This window comes from Rhodnius prolixus, unplaced genomic scaffold (genome assembly GCF_049639745.1).
Source record: "Rhodnius prolixus isolate KJV_2025 unplaced genomic scaffold, Rpr scaffold_1, whole genome shotgun sequence".
In the NCBI taxonomy this organism is placed as follows: domain Eukaryota; kingdom Metazoa; phylum Arthropoda; class Insecta; order Hemiptera; family Reduviidae; genus Rhodnius; species Rhodnius prolixus.
Window position 1 is genome coordinate 53,781,194 of NW_027411581.1, and position 25,208 is coordinate 53,806,401.

Here is a 25,208-nt window from a genome sequence, read left to right on the forward strand (position 1 = left end):
CTATACTGCACTAAGAGATTGCGATTTAGACTTTTATCGGAAATATCCATTTTGAGATACTCAGAGCCAGGAAAATTGTTTTTTAGAAAATGGTGCGCGTTTGTGGGTCTGTAACCATGGTAACTCAAAAAGCATGAAGTTCAAACTTGATATTTCGCTAAGATCCCCACAGAGGATATCACAATAAATTTTAGTTTAAGATTGGTCAATCAGGAGTACAGCTCAACTTCTTCTTCTTTAAGCTTGGAATACTAAATTTTAAATATGTAGATCTATATTTTTCTGGGATAATTCTATAAGGGCGCATTTTGGGAGTGAGGGGTGTTTCGGCTTTCTCTTGAATACCATTGCTTTACCTCCTACACGATTTTACTGCAATCACGTGCAGGACTAAATTTCCTCATAAGAAGAAAAATGGTCTTTCCGGAAATACCACATCACATGATTTTTCAATATTTTAAGATTTCCTCGTTAGTTCTAGGACAGATGGTGTTCTAGATTCCTTCCAAGGAGTCACTTTCTGTAATTCACGGTCCTATTCCTTGTGTACTGTTGGGGGAAGGGGGTTAAAAGTGCTGCGGAAATCGAGTTTAAAGAGAATTCCTAAACCGGAAATACCTCTTTATTCAATGGATAGTTCACTTTCTGAAAAATGGCTCCTGGGCTTTGCTGTGAACTCCGCATTGGTTGGGGGTAGGCTTGTCTGGAGTTACATTTCAGTGTAACGTATGGTAGTATTACTAACCATAACGTCGGTGAGAATGAATATGGTCAAATGTTCCGCGTTTGGAGAATATTATTGACTTAAGACCTTGGGAATAGTAGTAACTGAAAGTCGTCTGAGTGTCCATGCCAGATTTTTTGTTTTTTTCAAAATAAATTACCTAAATAAATTATTTACTTTATTAACACAGATTAAACTAAACATCGAACATAAAACAATCGATAAAAAGATTAAAGGCAAAAAATAAATAAACGAACACGTTATATATATATATATATATATAAAAGCTGATCACAATAAAATATCATCAGAGACAAGGTTAAATAGTAAATTGAATTTCAGTGTCTCCTGTGTTTGACCATAGAGTGTCTCGAGATAACCTTGGGCCGGAGATTTATACTACACAACTGTTTGTTGCACAAACATTAGCAGCATTGTTCGGTTTTAATAATATCTTTTAATTTATTAATATTTATGTCCGGTTTTGTAATTTATTTTTTTTGCCAGTGTTATAATGTGAGAATTATTCAATCAAGATTATTGAAGAAAATTCATGTCTTTAACATCTAACGGAAGAAAAAATAAAAGCGCGCGAGTAATTAAAAAAACGCAGAAAATTCGTGTTACATAACTCTCAGATAGAGGAGCGATTTGGCTTCATTCAAAATGCCATTCTGGTAAATTGCACGATCCTGTTTATCTACACAAAGTTTGTAAGAATTTAGTTATGAAACCAAAATTTGAAATTTGAGAAATATCATTCGAACATTTGAAGTACAGGTTTTTTTTTAATTTTTAGGATTTTACTCCAACGAATTTCTTTTAACTTTATAAATATCTAATTGTATAATTTTTAGTTTGTGATCAGTCGACTGGCGAAGTCGAGTATTCGTCGTTCAAAACTAAGTCTTCAAGTAGGGTCTTCTCGATATTCTGTAGAATCCACAAAAACTTTGTGATTTGAACTTAGGAAAAGCTTATTTTTTGGTATGAAAACACTTTTTCCTACTCAGGTGCATCTATTCTTAATTTGAAAACGCAACTGGTGCAGTAGAAACTTACTATACATGAAAATGAATCCCCCAGAGCCTTCTAAAAAAAGAGAGCAGACGTTTACAACAAAGGAGCTGGTTATAGGATATCTGTGATTAACGTGATTTATACCTCCACAAGCAATCACTTACACATTGTACACTCATTGTACATAGGACGCCTAAAAACTGAGCTTCCAAAAACAAGAAACTAGCAATAATACAGGTTTTTACCAAAGACCTCAGGTGAAAGAGAATCGGAAGTTCCATTATTTCCCTTTTAGAAGGGGTAATAAAATAACCATAACAATACTTGATTTAAAAAAGAAGAAGAAATAAATGTAGGAACGACAAAAACGAAATGTATAAAATAAAAAGATATTCTCATTATGAATTCGGGAGGATGTAGCCATAAAGCAGCGAGGTAACGACCCTGTGTCATGCAACACAATATCCTTATATTAGCCATTCCGGTAATGGAGGTAAAATATAGTAGCCCCCAAAATAATAAATCGATGGTAATTTTGATTTTATTTAAATAAATGACACCATCATTATAAGACTTTAGTGTACTAATAATTCAAAAATATTATTTTATTTCCGTATTTCTGATTTACACATTATTTTTACTTTTTTTAACCTAAATTTAAACGAAGCGAAAAAACTAATTCTCTACAAGACAGTTTTTAATCCAATTTGGACTTCGGATCACAGCCGTGACACTCAATTAAACCCGCCAATATCTCCTGCATCCAAACCTTTCAATCAAAAGCCGTGTAGTTAATGCTCCCTAGTATATATCTAACCTAAAGCTTCACCGAATCTATCCGTTCGCGATTCCTTGATTTCCACAGAAGCCTAACCTGCCATCCCATATTCAACAGCTCGAACTCTTTCCTCGATAATCCATTGCGATGTCTAAAACGACGTTAGCCTAGTAGTGATCTCCTGTACCCAGACAATACCAAACGTTAAAATTCCCAACAGTGTTAGCCCTGGCTGATTTCTCTTTTCCTGTGTCCCTACAGTTACATTGTGCATCGGCTACGCCGGGCAGATTTTGTATCATGTAGTTGCAGTTTGCTCTCAATCCACACTCTGCCTGATGTATTATGTTTTTACAAAGGTGAGAAATAAATAATAATAAACTTTTTCTTATTTACTTTTTATTCGTGATTATTTTTATCAGAGATTAACTCGAAAGTGTAAACAAAACTTTACCCACGAGACATATATTTTTGTTTAACCATATTTATTGGCAATTCATCAATTATGTTAGATGAATTTGGAGTATTCGACATTTGAATAAACTTTTAAGAAAAACCACAGTTTCTGATAACGCTCTCACATTCTTATCAAGATGATTTTAATTGAAAAACAGAAATATTTAATAAGAATTTTTGAAGAACTTAATCAATAAATATCTTTGAGTAATCAAAATGTGTCAACAGTTTAATAAATAATACTTCTTCCAAAAACTAGACACCCTGACTAATCTCCTTCTTCTTAGAGTGTTATACAATCACATGGGACGAAAAGTAATGGCTGATGTATGCCATTAACAATTCTGTCATATGCCATTAAAAGTATAATTTAACTTACTATTAATAAGTGAACATTTCCAAAGTACTAGAAAAAAAAGCTAACAAACAAACTGGAGCAAAACATTAACACGATTTTTCTTAACGCAACTTTGTAATAATATTTTCCTGACACTTGGACTGTTACAAGCCAAAGAGATCACTAAGTTACAAAAGAAACTCTTTGGCGCTGAATTTAAAATTGAAATAGTTTCGAACAATCGCACTTCAGGTCGAAAGTTTTTATTCAAATATGGACTTTCACTTTCTTTTCTTTGGGAATTCTTTCATCTGATTACGCCATTTTCTACTTCATACTCAGATTTATAGCAATTTCTTAAAACCTCGTTAAACAAAATTACTTGAATAAAATAAAATATAACAATAAATATAAAGAGATAATAAAAAAAAAGATATAGCGGACAAGCTAAATAGATATTTCCAGCGATGGTATGTTAGGATGTCATCAAGAAGGAGAGATAAGGAGTGCACTGTCACCAACTGAGCACAATACTGGGCAATGTTACCAACCTCATTTATAACAGTGATAAATGACAAATTATTGTGAAGGCTGGGGAGGGAATGGACTACAGGCAGGGTACTTCCGCAAAAAGGGTCAGATGCTGCTGCATGGAGTTAGTGTAAGGAGATAGACCGCTTTGTCCTAGCCTGCTCATTGATTTATGCTGCTGGTTGTCTATCCTTACAAAAGAAAAGAAATGGAGACGATAGCCCAGAAAATGGCCATTTTAAAAGAATTTGCTAGTTAGTAGGAAATAAAATGGGCGTAGCGTTGGAAATAGGGACCGGATACAAGTTGTAGAGCAATAAAACTAGGGCCCTCACTGTACTCACAAAGGCTGAGATTTGGTCCAACAATTAGGGTTGTCTACACCCATTCTATTAGGGGCATTTTTAGAACGGATAGGGAATGGAATGGTTTCCTTTAAAGAATCATTTCGGTTACTGCCCTATTTTGTATTCTGAATAATTTTTGTCAAGTATTGAATACGTTTGCATATTAGGGAACTCAAAGAACTTCGAGGATTGCATTGAAAGTGGTGGGGAGGACCTAATGTTTACCACAATATATTTGTTCATCTTGCACCACGATTCGATGCGAATAATATTTCACTGGCGATAATATTGACTGGCAAAGAGAACCTCCTAAAAGACCACGGGTTAAACAAATAACCTGGACTAATTTGAGCTTAGTAAACTATGAAAATTTACAAATAGATGATACCAACACAGCACTAATAGTAAACAAACAATTCTCAAAATAATAATAATAATAATAATTAGAAATGGGCACGCCAATGTTTGGCTGGAAAGGTGACTATTGTAGAGTTCTCCTCTCCGTCAATATCTTTCCAGAATACTCTAAATCTGTCACTCCTAATATAAAGATTTCGTCCTCGGTAACTACTCCGGGATCGGCTACCTATTTTCGTGTTCAGATTATCCCAAAATATATAGTACCTGTGAAAAGTCATTTTTAATAAACTGATACAATCTCTTTACTGCTTACAAGGACCAAAAATGGGCAAAAAAAAAAATCATTAGGCAAATGGCAACATACACACACAGAAAAACTAAACATAGAAATAAATGAAGATAAAAGCGATGTCTGGCGGCCGATATAATAGAATAATAATACAAGGTCCGATCTATGTTGGAGCAGACAAACGGACAGGTTGTGTAGGATACGAACTGTTGGAACAGTTTATTCTTATAGAGCGCCAAGTGTCGGGCCAAGCCTCACCGACAGTCGATAGTAATGTCTCTGTCTGTGAACTCTCCAATAATAGTATTTATAACTTTTTAAGGCCGCAACAGACCGTACAGAGGGGCCTTCAGTTCACCGCATTCATAATTATTAACATTCTCCTTTCCTATCTTCTACAATACATTAATCACACTCGTCACACAACTTTGCAACAGTTCTAATTTTAATAGACTCATAAACATGGTGTAAATTAAACGCGTGTCTGCCACTTCGGTGGCGAATTCCATTCATCAGAAATTCACCAAAATTTACTTTAAAAAAAAAGTTCACTTAAACCATGATCCTATTTTCATTTGTTTTCGAGTAACTATTTTCTTTAACTTGATTATGCTTCAGGAATTACTTTTTCCATAAAAACTACCTTAATCACTAACTAAGGAGTAGAAATTAATTTTTTCCACAAGATGATGTCATTTTCCCTATTTTTATTAGAAGAACGTCATTTAAGAGCTTCAAATTAAACAACTTTCAAAATTTGTAATAACTCAATCTCCACTCCTTCTAATTGTAATTGAACTTGAACATAAAGCTGTCAATTCCCTCCAAACATTAGTCATTTAATTAACTTCAAATACGTTATCTCTATTCAAATGTCAAGGGATAGCTGTGCCAACTAAATATTTGTTTTAAAAACGTGGCCACAAAGGTTTATAAATAGGAAAATTTTTAGAAATATTATTATAATTGTTGTGTTAAAAGTTTGGTTAGGTCCGCATGCTGGATAATATATTTGATTTTACCCGTCGTAGCAGCATATTTATCGTATCCCTATCCGGTTCCGGACTTTAATTCTTGACTCAATGCAAGGCGGAAGCATAAGTCAAATCGAAATCTCTGCACCAAAGTGATTCATCTACCTCTAATGATGAATGAATCAATTGTAGTGTTTACTACTACCCACTACGACAGATAAAATCAATTATTATAATTATTATTTTTAATTTTTGTTTAATTATCATTCATATTTGTATGCCAAAAAATAATAAGTTCTGTGCTTTCTGGGTGTCAGCAGAAAACGGTCTGGTAAAAAGAACCAAAAACATTGACTTGCGTTGGGTGCCAAAAGTTGAATTAGTTTTGTAAAACACTACACGATTTAAAAGCTCAAGTTTACAGCTTGCACTTTCATTTATTATTTCAAATAAAAAATGTTCTTCAATAAACTTTCTGCAATTAAAAATTATTTTACGCAACATAGCTGAACATTAAACAGTTCCATTTTGGATCATTCCCTACCAAAGAACGTATGTTTGTGGTTGTACGGGTCTTGCCTATAATTCCAAATTAAAGCCCACCAAACCTTATTTTTTGTTTAAAAAAAAACTTGAAAAATAAATATGGAATGTATATAAAATTAATATTAGACCCAAACTATTTAAATAATTATCTAGTTTTCCCTTTCTGCAAGAAAATACATTATTTCCTGTTACTACAAAAGAAGCCGACAAAAAACTGGTAAAGATGATTAAAACAGAAGTAATTTAGTTGCTCTTCAATTATTACCAGTGAATGGTAATGAAAAGCGGAGTGTAATTAAATTTTCAGGTGAAAAGACGGTGAAAATCAATCAACAGAGAGGGGAGAAAAACCACCCGCTCCTTAACAAAACAATTTCCTCTGGAATGACGTCTATCGCTAGCCAATTGATGATTGATGCCTTCTTTTTGCTTCTTTGTTTTACAGTTAAACAAAAATTTTTTTGTTTCCAAACAACTAGAACCGTTAGCAAGCATTCCACTTTGATTGGTGCAGCAAAATTACCGGCGGCGTGATTTGCTCAGTTTCAAATGTTTTTATTCACCGTCAATATAACTTATTTTCCATTAGGAAGGTAAAAAAAGCTGGTTGTAATATCCAACTTTAATCTAATGGGCATTTAAAATTTCTTCCGAAATACAAATCCTATGGAAATCAATTAAAATAAATTTGCATAGACAATCAATCTTGGGCACAATGGGCTCCAGTTTCATTTTGTCAGTAAGTTAGGCGATTTTTCAGCAAAGCAACGGACTCATTTGTATTTGGAGCTTCTGCGAACAGGTGCTGGCTGCTTCATAGCAAAAATCATTGCCACGTTTGAAGCTACGAGTTTCAAGCTCGTAATTTCCACCATCCAAGAACAGAAAAGCAAGCAAGAAACGATCAGTTTTGCCAAAACCAAACAAATTACAAACAATCTATCAACGGATTATACTCACTAATTTTTGTCTAAGTAATTTACTTCAAACATGGAGTTAGTGCTGAATGTTGGGTAGATTGAAAATTATACAGTTTCACCTCAATAAAGCAAAACTTTTGCATGTACAGGTGGTAAAATCAAGAATACAAAAAATTATCACTTTAGATCCAATTTAAATATTCCTCTCGTTTCTGAAATAGCCCCATCTCGGTACACAAAACTCCAATCAAATCTACACAGTCATTACAACCCTTTGATCCACATGTCTACTACAGCACTTCCTGCAAATCCACATCGCAGATTAAATTAGCAGTGGCCACGCGACCATCTCAACACGTAACGCCGATCCCCTAGGATGGTTGCAACTAAGCTTGCCAACGTTGCTTCCGTCCCTGGATGGTCGCCGTTCATTCCACTCACGCCTCTTGGCGCACTTGCATCCGGTTCGGAGGAAGGATGGATAGGCTTCATTCCAAAAGCTTAAAGTTTAATGATAGTTTTGATTGTTTTACAATGGTAAATCTACTTTTTTTTTCTTTTTTTTTTTTGTTTGTTTGTTGGCTTCCTGTCTGTGCAGATTAGCCAGGGATGTACAATGTATTATTTAATGGGATGTGTTCTGAGTACTATTGTTATTTTTGTTCTAGTTGCTGTTATGTTTTATGTTTTTATTTTAATTTTCAAAGTTTGATTTTGTTTTTGGTAATGAATTGGAAAATAGCCAGATACGTTTCGAATATTGGTTCTGTGAGGATGGTATGCAGGTTGGCAGGAAGTGGACATTTCGCTTTGATGACTGCATTCCACAGTTTGTCCCTATCATCCTGGTGACTATTGCAATCGAGGATCAGGTGGTTGGCGTCTATAATTGTATCAGAAGGGCAAGAGCAAATTGGAGGGACTGAAATTCCTATACGGCTGAGATGGTGGGGCGAGAAGTTATGGTTGAAGCGCAGTCGTATCAAAGTAGTAGTGAACTTTCTACGTTCTGCGAAGTCAGAGTACCACGGTTTTTTAGGTATTGTCGGCTGCAGTGAGGTGTAAAATTTACCTTTGGCATATTTTGATTTTTCGTAATCTATAGACCATGCCCTGTAGTAGGAACGTTTAGAGAAGTTCTTTATATCTGAAGGTAACAGTTTCTCGAGCTTTAGATTCTCCAGGCGTATTGCCTCTTTTGCCTTAGAGTCTGCAATTTCATTGCCAGTTATCCCTGAGTGGCCCCTAATCCATATCAATCGAACTGTCTTTCCGCTAAGACCCGCTCTCTTCAGGAGGTGGACAGTTTCGAGCACCGTGAAATCGGCTTTATGCCCGGGGCATTTAAGCTTGTTGAGCACACTCTTGCTATCAGAAAGTATGACAACTGTTTGTGCCTCTGTCGAGGCCACTAGATTTGCGCATTTATTGATGGCAGTGAGTTCAGCCGAAAAGACTGAGGCATGGCGGTATAACTTATATAGTCTACTGAGGTTGGTTTGCGGGTCATACACTGAACATCCCACCCCTTCAGGGGATTTAGACCCATCAGTGTAGAGGAAGTACGCACTTGGGAACCTGGCATTTAGTTTTGCCGATAAGTATTCATTATTTGCCGATTCAGAGATACTTTTATCATACTGGTAGAAGTTAGTTATGACACATTCTGGAGCTCCCAGTGTACACTCAAGGTCAAAAGAAAATGTTGGGAGATGGGTACTCCGGTGTAGGGACAGCATGAATTGCGACAGAGACCAGAACTGATGTACAAGGATTGGTGTACTTTTTTTATACCAATAACTTTCAGTGAGGATTCGGGGAGCTAGTCTGCTTATTTTCTGAATGACGGGTTGATTCAACAAGGGCAGTCTGTCAGCGATGTAGCGCGAGGCTAGTAGGTTCCTTCTTATTTTCAAAGGAGGTTCCTTTGCCTCCGTTAGTAAGGCGTTAATGGGGGTTGAGTTGAGAGCGCCCAGGCATATACGAAGGGCTTTGTGTTGGATGCGGTCAATCTTTTGGAGATGTGTAGAAGCGGAATCCCCATAGAGAAAGCAGCCGTAATCAATCCTGGAGCGAATTAGCTGACGGTATAACATCAAGGATATTTTTATATCTGCTCCATACATTTTATGATTCATAAATCTCAAAATATTCAGACTCTGTTCACACTTAGCTATGAGATATTCTATGTGAGTCCTCCAGAGGAGTTTCCCATCCAAATACATTCCCAAAGTTTTCATCACTGTTTCTAGTCGTAAACTGCATCTCCCGAGAACTACCGGGGATGTCGCATTATATTTTCTACGTCTCGTGAAGATGGTTACACTGCTCTTGCTATCAGAGATAGACATGCCTACATTGATGCACCAGTCATTAAAAGCGTACATAGCCGTATCCAGAGCATCAGTGGCTGCTTTGAGTGACTTCGCTTTACTACTAAGTAAGTTTTGGGATTCATAGTTCTAAGAAAACATATAGATTAGAAATTCGAGAATTATTAGTATTTAATCCAAATTTGGTCTTGTTTTTCTAAATAAAAAATTCGATTCTCTTACACTACAATTAGAGTAGTTATCACTAACAGAGGACTGTTTTTTTTTGTTTTTTTTGGGGGGGGGGCAATGAACCAATGGGTTATTATGCCCTCTGCCCTTGTTCCTTTTGACTAAACTTACTACTAACTAGACTAAGTAACTAAACAACTAAATAACAAACTAAACAACCAAATACTAACAACAACTTATAACAATGTCCTTAAAAATATGATTAACAGATTCAGTATTATCACAGTAGTTATCACAGTATTATCACTAACAATATCACTAAAGAGGACTGTTGATTTTATTAAAATTGTCGCATAGATTGATTAGTTGCATGCATATAACGTATATGTCCATAATATTGGCTAAATAATTGTATTATTTTAGTTTGATAGAATATTAAGCAAGGCATCAATAAAGGCCAGAAATGGACGCCAGTGTTACAGTCAGTAGGGACACTGGGGTGAACTCATCAACAATATAAATTGGCTATTTCACCTCAGGGTTTCAAATGAAAATCAATTGTCCTCAATATCAAGTTGGCATTATTGTTCTGTAAATATAGGACGTACATATAATAGAATATATCGAGAATATTGTAGTAGGTTATTATATCTAGCAAGCTGTGGCGGTGAGTCCAGAATATAATAGTAACTGTTTTCTCTTACACAGTACTATTCATTCTCGGTTTCAATTTCCCCAGTTTCTAGGAGTACCAACTGAAATTGTTGGTATATTATTGGGAGCCCCACCGATAGTGTCCGTTCATCCTGTACATAGCTATTTTTAGCTCCACAAATCGTCAATTCAATTTCCAATTAACTTTCTGAACACAGCAGTTTTCTGTTTTTTGAGTTATGCTATTTTTCAGACAGACATCCAGACTGGTTTATAAAATACATTTTTTCTTCTTCAGAGTAAATAGTAATGTAGGAAGTCTTAGCGATTATATTGTCTCTTGTCGGTAATAGTAATGGAGAATATAACAATCTGGAATTCATGCAATCAAATTTTACTTTGCCGTTTTCTTTAAACCCACAACTTTGGTTACCTAAGTTCCAACTAAATTTCAATTAAGTTCCAATTAAACATTACACAAACAATGAGACCGTATGCTAGACTGAAAGGGTACTTTAAGTCTTCTACCACCATACCCCAGCCTCCATACCCCAAAAATGACATAAAATGAAGTTTGGTGAAAAAACTGTTCACATAAAACGAATAACAAAATCGAATATAATTAGCTCGGTGGTTATCGTCCCCAATTCTCACACGGAGACCCTGGGTTCACATCTCAAACGGTACGGTCCATAGATTTACTCTTTTTAGAAGCTTCTTACAGCTCACTGTTCGGGGGTAGATAATGTAACCTGTAAACCAGAGGACACTGTCTGGAGGCCGGCAGGGTGCTAATGACCTCAGATGTTGACTAAGAAGCTATTTCCGTGAACTCTGTGCGAGTTAACTCTTTTATTTTATAAGTGTTCTTGAAATATTGAATCTGAAATTAAAAAAATGACATAAATAAGTGTATGAGTGCAGTACTTTCACAGCATCTTGCACATCAAATTTAGCTACCTTTATTGATTTTATTTATTTATTATGGAAGATAATGCGATATTCTCACTCGAAGTTAAAAATGATAACTACTGCTTCCTTTTTATTAGTGCTACTTAACAGAGAAAAGAGTTATAGGGTAACCTGGGGTTGATCGCTGTTTCCGGGAGGGCCTGGGTCCCAACTATTCCAAAATTAAAATGGTTTTTAAAGAGAGGCAAACTATATTCTAAGTATTCATCTCAATACTAAAATTATTGAGGATTTACTTTTACTCTCAAGGAGTAGTATACTGTTCCCTAAATAATAGGATTAAAGCATAATATTAATTATAAGCCTCATATTAAACAGCCATATACTCCGCATGTACTAGCCAACTGATGCAAAACTAGACTTAGAAATGCCAAACAGAAACTTCTGTCTTCTGACGAGAGAAAACTTTGGACAAAGCAGAGCCGAGAGAAGCATGTTTGACCATACTCTATGATCGAGTTCAAACTCAATTTAACTTCGCAGAATCAAATGGCTGCTCTTAATAAAGTTTTATAATTTAGAAAACAACTTCATTAAGTTCTGCACGAGTTATCTTGGGTGTGAGCTCGACGGAGGTATACCAGGATGAAATACTTCTTACTACAGTCAAACCTCTGAAGTAAATAGATCTTTTAGGATAAAGTGGATTTTTTGGTTCTATAAAAGATCCACTCTCAGAATCTAGTTGACTTCTAAACGACACAAGTACAAAAAATTAGTAATTACACAAAACCAATTTTGGACTTACTCAACTGTACTGTACTAATTAAAGTAAATTAAAAAAAACATTATGAGCGTCATACAGTAGTTTTATGACGTCATTTGGCGAAACATTAAATGGGAGACGAATTGAGGGTGTAAAATAAAAAAACAAAAAATTGTGGTAGAAAAAAAAGAGTCAGTCTATTTGGATAGTTCTGTCTGTAGTTCTGCCAATTTTAAAGTAAAAGAAATAGCAACTTCTCTCAGAGAGTTCATCTACTCTTTGCGGGTTATATACCATGTACATAACTATGTATGTCTGTTTTTACTTTATTTACTTACTATTATTTTTTCCCTTGTAATGTGACAAATTTTATGTAGCATTTTTGTTAATTCGTAGGTGGTTCCTCTTTCGACTTGCTTTTTCTTTTCTTAGTTTGTCATAAATTAATCTTTCGCCTACACTTACTGTGAACGAAACTACCGGAAAGAGTGTAAAAAAAGGTAGAAAACGAAATTTTAAAACAATAGTGCCAGCGCAAAAGCCGAAGATTTTTGTAGGCCAGTGAATAAATAAACTGATACGTGTAGCTACACTGGGATTTGTCATTGTGTTTGGGGTCTGTCAGTGACCTCTAGCTTCTTCTATAGCGTGGAGCTTATAAGGTTATCTAACTTCAGTCTATCTCTCAGATTCACTAAAAGTAACTCTGTTTATTGTACTTCCCCTTACAGGGCTAGTTACTAGAATGAGAAAACTACCCCTCTTTACAAGGTCAATTGAAATAAAAACCTCTCATGTTATTTCATTCTAATTTTTAAATGCTCTAAAGTCTGAATCTATTATAGACGTACTGAATTATTTTACACATTAAAAGTTAAAAAAAAAAATTATTCGCTTTCATTTTCAGGCACGCTTTACGTCCAGCGAACGTTTCTCATATAAACCACTAAATAAAATCCAAGGCCTAGCTCGGCAATCGAACCTCAAAATACTTCATACCACAATATGTCTTAGCTTTGCGGGACTAGCTTCTAACCGCTCGACTGCCATGAGATACCTTCTCAATTTCTATTTCACAGATTATAATAGTCGTGTCTGATGAATAGATAGTTGTGTTTCACGGATGAAGATGACTTTTCTCAAGACTAGCACCTAGTAAAAAATTATGGAGTATACAGGAAAAAAAGTGAAAACTAGACAAAACCAAAAAAAGAATTTGAGAAAATACTTCTACCAAATGGAAAATTGAAAAAGAATCTAGTCCTACCTTTGCGATGAATTTTATTCAAAGCCTTTAGCATCAGATGCGTTGATGGTTATTGGCAAAATCCAGAACGGAAGTTTTGAACTTTGGGAAAATTCAGCACGATTACAATATTTCCTTTTTGGTCACAACTATTCCTTACTCTTTCCATTTTTCTAATCTCTGAAATGAACTCTGAAAATAGACAAAAATAAAAACTGATTCCTCTCACCAAATCTATTCATAACTATTGGAACATGTTTTTGAATGTCAGTCATATTTAAATATACTCTCAGCATCATGTATTTATATTTCAGCGAGCCCACATTGACATACTACCATGTGTACGTGTCATGTCAAATCTCCGTTTTTTTGTCTCATTTACACAGGAAACGCCTACTTACTTCTGTTAAAGAGCATATATCTCTTGAATCTAAAAATATCTAAACATTGTAGCAGAACTGTTTTTATTTTTTGTTTTCAAATTTAAAATTTTATTCTAAAAAATATAAATAAAGCTCGCACGTTAAAACACGGCTACTGGAATTATAAATACAAAATTTAAATTGTCTTTAAAAATTTTTTTTTACATCAAATAAAGAGATGGTTATGGTTGAACTGGTTTTCTCGCTGTTAGAGCAGGTTGGAGAAACTGAACAGAATTCTAGCACATTCCATTCTCCTGAATCTAAAAACCATTAAGGAACTTCCTATAGGCAACAATATTAGGTTGAATGAGTTATTACGTCATTCTAATTTTGAAGAAAATTGATTATCAAGTCTTTCCTCGAGCTATTCTAGTATCTAAATGACGCAAGTCCAATATACGAGGGTCGTTTGAAAAGTCCGTGCAAAGTCAGAGAGATAGCACCACTGGCGCGTTTCGAGGTTATGTTTGGTTAGTAGCATCTCTTGGAAGAACACACACCAAGTTTCAGCCAGATCGGTCTATTTCTTTGAGTTTGGCATTCGTTTGAATCGAGGAAGTCGAGTGATTTTCAAAAAATGGACGAAAAAGAATTTCGTGTGTTGATTAAACACTACTTTATGAAAGGCAAAACGCCTCAGGAGACTAAAGAGAAGCTTGATAAACATTATGGTGACCCTGCACCTTCGATTAGAACAGTTTATAAGTGGTTTCAAAATTCTCGGAGTGGCCATATGGGCACAAGTGACGCTGAACGTTCTGGACGCCCTGTTGAGGTTACTACTCCAGAAATCATTGATAAAATCCATGATATGGTGATGGATGACAGAAGAGTGATGGTGCGTGAGATTGCTAGTGCTGTGGGCATCTCGAATGAACGGGTACATAATATTTTGCATCAACATTTGGACATGACAAAGCTATCCGCAAGATGGGTGCCGCGATTGCTCACGCTTGACCAAAAACGAAATCGTGTGAAGTGTTGCAAGGACGGTTTGCAGCTGTTCCAGAAGAATCCGCAGGACTTTAAGCGTCGTTTCGTCACTGTGGATGAAACATGGATACATCACTACACTCCTGAGACCAAAGAACAATCTAAACAATGGGTTACCAAGGGGGAATCTGCGCCAAAAAAGGCGAAGACCGTTCCTTCGGCCGGAAAGATTATGGCGACTGTCTTTTTAGATTCGCAAGGAATAATCCTCATCGACTATCTGGAAAAGGGTAAAACTATTACAGGTGCATATTATTCATCGTTATTGGACCGTTTGAAAACCGAGCTGCAAGAAAAACGCCCACGATTGGCCCACAAAAAAGTCCTTTTCCATCACGACAACGCACCAGCTCACACCTCAGCAGTTGTGGTCGCAAAATTAATGGAAATAGGGTTCCAACTCGTTTCACATCCCCCTATTCTCCAGACTTGGCTCCCTCGGACTACTATTTGTTCCCCAATATGAAGAAATGGCTGGCGGGAAAAAGATTTTATTCAAACGAGGAGGTGATTGCAGAAACGAATGGCTATTTTACAGACTTGGACAAATCCTATTATTCTGAAGGGATCAACAAACTAGAGCAGCGTTGGACGAAGTGTATAAGCCTAAAAGGAGACTATGTTGAAAAATAAAAAGGTTTACCTCAAAAAATTAAGTAGTTTTTATTTTTGCACGGACTTTTCAAACGACCCTCGTACGTTCAGCTGGTAACTTTTTGCTAAGTTTTTATAATTGAACTATTTTCAAGTTTTTAACATTAGATTGGTCAGTTGTGCGAGCGTATTATCATAAAGCCGATTTTCAGAAAACTCCAGAGATAACTGATTTCCCTCAAGTCGGCTTTCCTAAAAAATGCTTTTGTTATTTTAACACGTTACAAAGGTAACCGGAAACCAGAAGCAACGGTGAAGCGGAACTATTTATAGAAGCTTCACTTGATAGAAGTCTCTTAAAAGAGAAACAAACTCAGTAAATTTCAAACGGAAGTGATAGGTATTCAGAGTAAATAGTTAGGACTGTGATAAACATAAAAAAAAGTTCCGTTCACAAGGGCAACGTTCTCTTTACCTAAGAATGCAAGATGTGCATGTCTCGTTGCATTTAGTAGTTCAAACTAAAGGTAGCAGCACATTCAGCCATTAATTGTGAGATCTAGTAACCTTACTGCTAATCAAACTGCAGGCGGGATATTTGCTTCCTGTTTACAGTTATGGGTTTCATTGGTCTTAATTTGTAACAGGTTTTGAAAATTAGGGGTAAAAAAAAAGCAATAGCGAACATTTCCAAATTCACACTGTGGATATAGCGGGAGAGAAACGACCTGTTCTCCAAACACCGAAATTGAAATAAGCAAATAAATATTCATTTAATTCGCAAAAAACTACTTTCTTGTGGGATTTTCTGAATCATTAAACAACTTTTAATAAGTATATATTTTCTAAATGTTTGTTGTTAAAAAGTTCGAAAACGTTTGAATTTAAATTGCAAAATTCACTGCACATCACTGCCTGAAGACCTCTTCGAAATTACGTTTACGTCCACTTTTCAAATTCCAAGATATTTTGTCAAAATTTAGACATAAATGAGTAACAAGTTCTCTGAGTTTGAACATTACAGCTTGAAGATTACTGAGTTCTTGTAAAGATAAAATAATGGAAAAGACAGACAGCAGTAAACACTACGCTAACTTCATAACAATACTTGAGTAACACAATAGTGTGCCAGGAATTCTATTGTTATGTAAGAGTTCCTACAGGCAGCACTACAATATTGGATATACGAGACACAATAAATTATATTAGAAAATGAAACAATAAAATGAGAAACAGATGCACTTTATTATTAATGTATAAATACTATACTTTATTACAGACTTTATTATTCTTGTTTCACTTAATTAAATGGCTGCTAATTATGAATGGGGTAATAACAAACATAAATTAGATTAATTAGAATAAATTAGCTATTTAAATTAGAGGAGAAGTTATTTAATAATATTTTTACTTTTTCATGCGGTTCATCAAAATAAACAGAACTGCAAACGGGCAAATTTTCCAGTTAGAGCTTTATTGGGAAATAACTTTTCTATCTGGAGGGTTTCCAGTACAAAGGGTAGTTTTAACAAACTCTGATTTGGTGAGGGCAGTGTATGGTGAGGGGGATTTCATATCTCAAAATGAAAAAAGGGTCGCGTTTAATTGGTTAAGTTGATATTCCGGGATGTGACAATATGCAGCTTAACTTTATTGAATTCATTATTTTAAAGAAAAAACAGATTTTTGTTTTTTATGAAAACTGCATTTAAGATTTTCTTTTGACATAGAATATTAATTTTATAAATTATTTTGTCCAGATAAATTCTTTTAAAGACACTTTTTGAAGGTCCTGGTTACCACACACTCACATAAAAAAGATTAGATGCAAATATTTTCCCCCAGAAATAGTACGAACAACTATGGAAAATTACGTAATACCATCGCCATATTGTTGATAAAACTATAGTTATTTCGAGGAAATTCTGAATACTAGAATCGTGCTCTTTAGTTTTGGTCTTCCAGCCGAGAAAGTTAGCACCAGCCCTTCTATCACCAAAGTAACAGCTGGAAGTGCAAGTCAAATTTCTCTATTTAAAGCTTTGTCTCAATCTCTAAAGATGGAAGAAAATGCAAAACCAATCAGAATGACAGAAGAAAAAGGAGCTCTGATAATTACAGAAAGTTCGTTTCCAAAATGAAATTTGAGAAAGCCGTCTAATCAAGGCAGAAGATATTATGTAGTCTATTTTTTCTCACAGACTTTCAGTAAACATTCAACCTTTACTTTGTTTAAAAAAAGTAAATAAATTATTTATAAATGGAAATAAAGATGCACTGATGCACCAAAGGGTGCAACGTTTAAAATAATTCAGACTAGATCGTGAGGGGCCGATAGATGATGTTCCGTCTTTGTTTACATATTTTATTATTATTCTATTCTATTTTAGGGACTAGCCGTGTCAGTGATGGGTTTCTGTAAAAGAAAAGGAAGACGAAAGCAGATAAAAGTAATGGAGGCCACGTGGCTGAGCTCCAGGGCAGACCCTAGTATTAAACAAGGGCGACAGATACTATTTCTGGCTCTTAGGGCCAGATTCCTCTCTTAGGTACATCTCAGGAATTTGGGCTTGTAACACTCACAACGCTTTCTTAAGGTTTATTTCTTTGTCAAGCTTCAAACAGCGAACGGCCAATGGGACGCGGCAATCTTAAGTGTTTAATTTTTATACGCGTTTTTCCTGTAGTGGTAAAATAATACGGAAATTAAACGCTCCAGCTGAAGATGAGGCTGGGATTGCACAATATTAAATTAACCGGGAAGTTTAGATATGTGAAAAAATTAAGAGACAAATCACGAAATGCTGTGATATATTTTATTCTTTATTAATTTTATTTTTACTCTGACGTTTACTTTTAGAGGAAAATTTTACCGATAACTCCCAAAATATATTGAATAAAATGGCACGACTAATCCTCAACGAACTTTGGGTTCCTTAAAATGTCCACCGAAAACTCACTTTCCAAAATTTGGCATGTTCAGCATCATTAAAATCAGAGGGAAATTAATAATCAGATCCATTTTTTCGCACTTCTAAGTACAACATTGAAAAGAAACATGGGAAATGGCAAGATAACATGTCCAGACATGCATAGTCAAACAAGCTTCTCATTTCTGCCCTCAATTACTCTCTCCCCTGCAAAAGTGCCTCGTTTTCCAGATAAATTAATCGCCTATTTTGTGTTCAGGCGAGGCTTAAAGTCCAACTACCAATTAGGTGTCGTGATCGGGGGCAAAAACTCATACTTTACTGTTAAGATTTTTTTATTTAATTTTTTTAACAAATAAAAAGGTAGCGGAATTCGAACTGGCGCTCTCCTACTTACAAACCCACATTTCATAATCATTACACCAACACCCCGATCAGCAGCTATACTTAATAATTCCAGTTCATTCCAGACAGCTTAACCTTAGCGCTGCCTACACAATAATAGAGTAATTAAGCAAACCCTCGCCACAGCATTAATGTGTGTGAATATTTTATCCTGTAGAATGATGAATTAAATAAAAATAAAAAATGGCATATCTCTACAAAAAATTACTCAATGAATTCTCTTTCTCTCTTACTCACACGCAATATGCGCGCACAAGAATGCTCAATGAATCACTCTAATAATAACACAAAAAATGCATTCCATGAATTTTTAATGAATCACAAGTATGTGTTCATTGATTAAATTCGCTTAATTTGACACTTTCATGTTATTAGTGTTCAACCTCCGGTACGTTATTTATTACTTGCACTTACAATTGCACTAGTAAGAGAAATGATAACTCATCCTCTCCCTGAAGTGTGCTTGGTAGTTGCGTGGTCAAAAGAAGATTACAATTTCTATTGCAAACTCTGCCAAGAAATTATTCCATACGCCATTTATAATTGTTCTAATTAAAACATTTTCTAGTTGTACTAAATTTATTACTTAGCAACGACAAGAAACTCAAGGCAACAAACTTGCGTACTAAAATCGACTTTACACTCCAAAAGACAGCATCCACAATCCCCTCACACTCCTTTAACCAAAACCGTCTGCTGAAACTTCTTCCCACTCTACAGATTGTTATATACCACTCTGCCGCGAATTAGCCACCTAAAATTACGAACCTTTCATTCCCAACAGATACAAAAGAATTTAAAACATATACTTTCTTTAGCTGTAAATATTTTTGTATACTTTTTTCCTGCATATCTTATCCTTGTTTTAACCAAAGCGTTCCCTAAACTGTAATGACTGAAATTTAATAAATCGGTACTTCAAGTTAGTAATTACAGTCGAACGTTCCATAAAGGACACTCTCACTAGCGACCACCTCCATTTACGGACAGTTTTTGGATTTCCCCGTTTTACCCCTATACACTTTCTATATAAAAGAACCTCCGTCTAACGGTCACTCTAAATAGCGACCGCGGACATTGATTTTGGGGATCGGATTAAATGTTTCACCTCCCACCAACGACCACCTTATTCTTAAAAGTTCGTTCGACGCGGTGATCAAAATAATTATCCCCTCTCATGTTTTTGTTTTTTTCTGGATTTTCCTTAAGCACATACATCTTGTACCATTTTGATCATTTTTCAATATAACTTTGGACGAACAATATTATTTTTTCCGATATGTCTCTTAAACGAAAGTGGTTAACTCTAGAAGAGAAAATAAATGTGTTGGAAGATTTTGCAAAAACCAAATCGAGCCATCGTCAACTTGCCGAAAGGTTTGTTCTATTTTTCTAATAATAGATGATAGTATGATGATAATTTTACCATAAATTATTATTATTATTATTATGAATAAATATGATGATTATTATAAAAATTGATATAAAAATTATTAATTAAGTCAATAATATGTAGTTTTTGATAAATTGTTTGATTAATTAAGAAAAACTTGATGCATATCATATAGCTAAATACGAGGGTCGTTTGAAAAGTCCGTGCAAAAATAAAAACTACTTAATTTTTTGGGGTGAACCTTTTTTATTTTTCAACATAGTCTCCTTTTAGGCTTATACACTTCGTCCAACTCTGCTCTAGTTTGTTGATCCCTTCCGAATAATAGGATTTGTCCAAGTCTGAAAAATAGCCATTCGTTTCTGCAATCACCTCCTCGTTTGAATAAAATCTTTTTCCCTCCAGCCATTTCTTCATATTGGGGAACAAATAGTAGTCCGAGAGAGCCAAGTCAGGAGAATAGGGGGGATGTGAAACGAGTTGGAATCCTATTTCCATTAATTTTGCGACCACAACTGCTGAGGTTGCGTGATGGAAAAGGACTTTTTTGTGGGCCAATCGTGGGCGTTTTTCTTGCAGCTCGGTTTTCAAACGGTCCAATAACGACGAATAATATGCACCTGTAATAGTTTTACCCTTTTCCAGATAGTCGATGAGGATTATTCCTTGCGAATCTAAAAAGACAGTCGCCATAATCTTTCCGGCCGAAGGAACGGTCTTCGCCTTTTTTGGCGCAGATTCCCCCTTGGTAACCCATTGTTTAGATTGTTCTTTGGTCTCAGGAGTGTAGTGATGTATCCATGTTTCATCCACAGTGACGAAACGACGCTTAAAGTCCTGCGGATTCTTCTGGAACAGCTGCAAACCGTCCTTGCAATACTTCACACGATTTCGTTTTTGGTCAAGCGTGAGCAATCGCGGCACCCATCTTGCGGATAGCTTTGTCATGTCCAAATGTTGATGCAAAATATTATGTACCCTTTCATTCGAGATGCCCACAGCACTAGCAATCTCACGCACCTTCACTCTTCTCTCATCCATCACCATATCATAGATTTTATCAATGATTTCTGGAGTAGTAACCTCAACAGGGTGTCCAGAACGTTCAGCGTCACTTGTGCCCATATGGCCACTCCGAAAATTTTGAAACCACTTATAAACTGTTGTAATCGAAGGTGCAGAGTCACCATAATGTTTATCAAGCTTCTCTTTAGTCTCCTGAGGCGTTTTGCCTTTCATAAAGTAGTGTTTAATCAACACACGAAATTCTTTTTCGTCCATTTTTTGAAAATCACTCGACTTCCTCGATTCAAACAAATGCCAAACACAAAGAAATAGACCGATCTGGCTGAAACTTGGTGTGTGTTCTTCCAAGAGATGCTACTAACTAAACATAACCTCGATACGCGCCAGTGGTGCTATCTCTCTGACTTTGCACGGACTTTTCAAACGACCCTCGTAATTATGCAATTATGCAAGTTTTTAAATCTATTAATAATAAACAATTTTTAAATAGATGTTTGGAAAAAACCCATATATTTCCATTATGAAACTTGCCTACCTCCTTCTAACGACCATCTCCAAATAGCGGCCACTTTGCTTTCCCCGTACAGTGTCCGTTATTGAGAGGTTCGACTGTAATTCTAAATAATTGGTAATGAAGTTTATCTTTTTATCTTTTTAGTCGTACTAGAAATATTTTTTTGAGCAAAAATTCATTAAAGTCACTTCAAGAAGGCAGAAAGTGGTCAGACATTCCTTTAACATGCCATTTTCATGAGGAATGTATGTATGTTCATACTACTCATATACTATTAAGGGGTTACATTATAATTCTTTGAAAATTCTTCAAACGGTTATACTATATTAAGGAATAGTTTTGAAACTTTTTCCCCCACGAACTTCGTACATTTCTACGTAGATCTATTTATCTTTTAATTATTATTATTTTCATGTTTACCGTTTAAGGATTTTTCTGTGAGAACAGTCGGAAGTACACTTTTCCTCTAAAATTTCATTAGGATTAGATATGTTGCCGAAATTTGGAGATAAAAGAAAATGTGCACAGATGGAACCTTGGGAATTGTTGTGAAGAGAAGGTGGTGGGTGTACACCGAATTGGTTTCCTTTAGGAGGAGGCTTTCCTTTTTCTTAATGTTTCTATTTCCATACATCGATGTTCTGAACTAAAATAGATAGAACATCTAGAAAATATGTAGAGAACCCATTTTAAGACCATGACCTCTGTGCACGCCTGCGCACTCCATTGCATTCCTAAATTATTTTGGCACGTAATCGTTGAAAAGGATTGTGCGTATATAGTAGATATTACTATTTCTTTATTTATTCTAAAAACGTTCATATTTTTTTTTTTTTTTTTTTAAATATCAATTTTAAAAATTTTTATTTGAAACACATACACATTATAAGGTCCCCAGCTTTAACCTTTTAGTTTTCTTTCAAATTTGGAATTTATTTCTAAATATCAGTTCGCTCCATCACGTTGTAAAAAAAATATATATAGTGACACAGAGGTAGGAAAAGAATTAGAATGTTTCTAAGACGGTAGACGGAAGTCAAAAGAAAGGATCGTTCAAGAGGTTCAAACTGCCGGACAAACGATTCTCTTTAAACTATAAACTTTATTAACATATTTCTGGAATGGATAAAACCCGACAATTCGATGAAAGGAAACTTAGAGGTGTGTCTACTTGAACTTTAATCAAATGAGCAGTTACAACAAATTTAAATAAAATCAGAAGGTGTTCTAGAAATGACTGAAAACAGGCAGTCTCTTGTTACATCCAGCTGTATATTGTTCCCTTATCGATCACCTGCATAATTAGATAAACAAAAAGAAGAATATACGCTAAACCCACTTACCTAAGACCACCTCCTTCTCGGGGAGGGAAAAATATCTGTATTATGCAACTATACACCAATGTTACATTACAAACAGAACATGGACATTCTTCCAACTGTGCCATACACTATTCTCCAAGGTTATATGGAAATTATTACATTATGTAATAATAAAGCCAAGATACACTGAAGTATAGGATAACTATACTCGATCCGATGCATACACCATAATTGCCAAAGTTAATTATGAAATATGTTTCTTTTCAAGTAAAGTGGAGAGAGGGGGGTACTCCTTATCGTTATCTAGTGACTATCAAGAGAAATTTATAGTCACTTTTTCTATAGAATTTATTGTTGTTTTTTGTTTCCTTTAGTAATTAATTTCAACACAATATGAAATATGAAAATTTATACACGTTTAATAAAAATGAAATATGAAAATAAGATAAAAAAATATTCTTTTTTAGGACAACGTAATCGACCATGGAAAACATAAGAAAAACTATTCTCAAGCGATCATATGATATGATTTCCCATGGTAATAAAAATCAAGTGTGAACACCCAAATCATTTTCTCTTTCTGGGGTTTTCAAGCTTTTTTTGTTCTTCAATATTGGTTAACTATAATTAATATTATTTAAATTCCCTACAGAGGAAATAGAATTATGGGAAGCGTAAACCCCACTTTAAAATCAATTTTCACGACAATACTCTTGAGTGGGAAAGGTTAATGATGAATGACAAGAACCTAGCGGGACGATTGCCGGCGAACTAGGCATTAAGCCACCAAATAAAGGATCGCATTACTACAATTAAAGAGTGAACATCATTGAAAGAGTAAAATACAAAATTATGAGCTGCTTCTCTCGATTAACTACACGTAAGCCTGCCATACTTATTAGAAATCTGTTCATATACATTTACGTATGCACTAGATTTGTGTTATACTGTTTGATTTTTGGTAACCAATTTTGCCATTTCATTGTGGTTGGTTATTATCAGTAAACAGTTGAAGAATGAAGTAGATACAACTGTGAATTTGCAAAGCAAATAAACATTTAGTACGTGTTTCAGTTATCGGTTAGGCCTAACATAAACTACCCTAGCAGGTAAATAAATTAGGTGTTACCCTATATGGCCCCTAAATGCAGATCACTGGAACCCCTTACAAAAATTATTAACAAAAATACTACATCGCTAATGCTTTACTTTAGCTAGCACTTAGAGAAAATAATTAGAAGAAAAAACAATTCTTAATGTTTATCAAGGTACAAAAAGAATTAATCTCCAATCTCAATGGAATGGCTCAATTCTTTGTTTTAAAACAAACTAAATGAAAGAGTGGCCCGCATCTGACATTCCAGGCGTTGAACTGCTTTCATTTTGGGTATCAGTTAAGCTAATTGAAATTCATACAAATTATTCAATTCATTTCTCCATTTTTAAGGATCCTCAAAAGATATATTTGCGGTTGAAACTGAATTTCGAGAAATAAACACGACATAGTGGAAGTAAGAGAAAGTACAGGAAGAGATTTCGAGCATATTAGCCTGCATACATGCGCAGTTCCGCTCTAGATACTTAGAGAGGGCTCCTTCTTTCCAAACCAGGTATTCTACGCGTGTTGTTTGATGTTACACATTGGTTAAGTGTTACGCTGTCTACGTATACATTATTATTTTTTTTTATAATACCTTAGAACAAAATTGTAGAAAATCAGAAGAGCGGAAGTGCCTGTTTAGAGAGGAAGAAACAAGATGTTGGCTAAAAAAGAGATATCGACCAAGCAAAATTTAGTATTTTAAATAAATATCTATATGTATATATATTTAGAGAGCTTGGGAGAGATTAGTCGGTGTCGATATCTGTGAACTTGGACACAAAGCCCCAGTGATAAGCTTGAAAACAGGTTAGGCGCCAAGTGAAGCGTACGCACCTTGTCCTTTACGCCAGTTTAACCTCCACAGCTAACTCAATATTATATACATATATATACGTCATAACACAAACTAATATTAAATTCCTGATAATTTTATAAATATATTAAATTTATTAATTTATCTACCAATAAAATGTAGTCCTGATAAAGTGGTAATCGAGCAGCGGAATAAATTAAATTTTGTATGAAGGCGCATACAATCATAAAACTTTACAAAATATTTTCTGCTGAGTTTTTATGGCACTTATATAATAATTTTTAAAATACAATTAATGGCTTAAATTTGCGTCATTGTCACTTACA

The 25,208-nt window shown here is 35.0% G+C and overlaps 1 protein-coding gene and 1 long non-coding RNA gene across 6 annotated transcripts in view; one reads left to right on the forward strand and one right to left on the reverse strand.

The window, feature by feature from the left end:
- LOC141462025 (uncharacterized) overlaps positions 1 to 25,208 on the forward strand; it is a 177,854-nt gene that overhangs the window by 144,761 nt on the left and 7,885 nt on the right. The gene's annotated exons all lie outside the window — the stretch shown is intronic.
- Positions 1 to 25,208, reverse strand: part of Snrk (SNF related kinase) — a 77,647-nt gene that overhangs the window by 37,331 nt on the left and 15,108 nt on the right. The window contains exons 1-2 of one of the 5 annotated variants that reach the window (XM_074143511.1): positions 22,988 to 23,205; positions 13,386 to 13,556 (exon numbers count right to left, since the gene is read on the reverse strand). The exons of 3 other annotated variants lie outside the window; for them this stretch is intronic. The gene's annotated coding sequence lies outside the window, so the exon portion shown is untranslated. Of the gene's footprint in view, positions 1 to 13,385; positions 13,557 to 22,987; positions 23,206 to 25,208 lie in introns of those variants that run through there. One more of the 5 variants, XM_074143503.1, reaches the window with a different exon arrangement.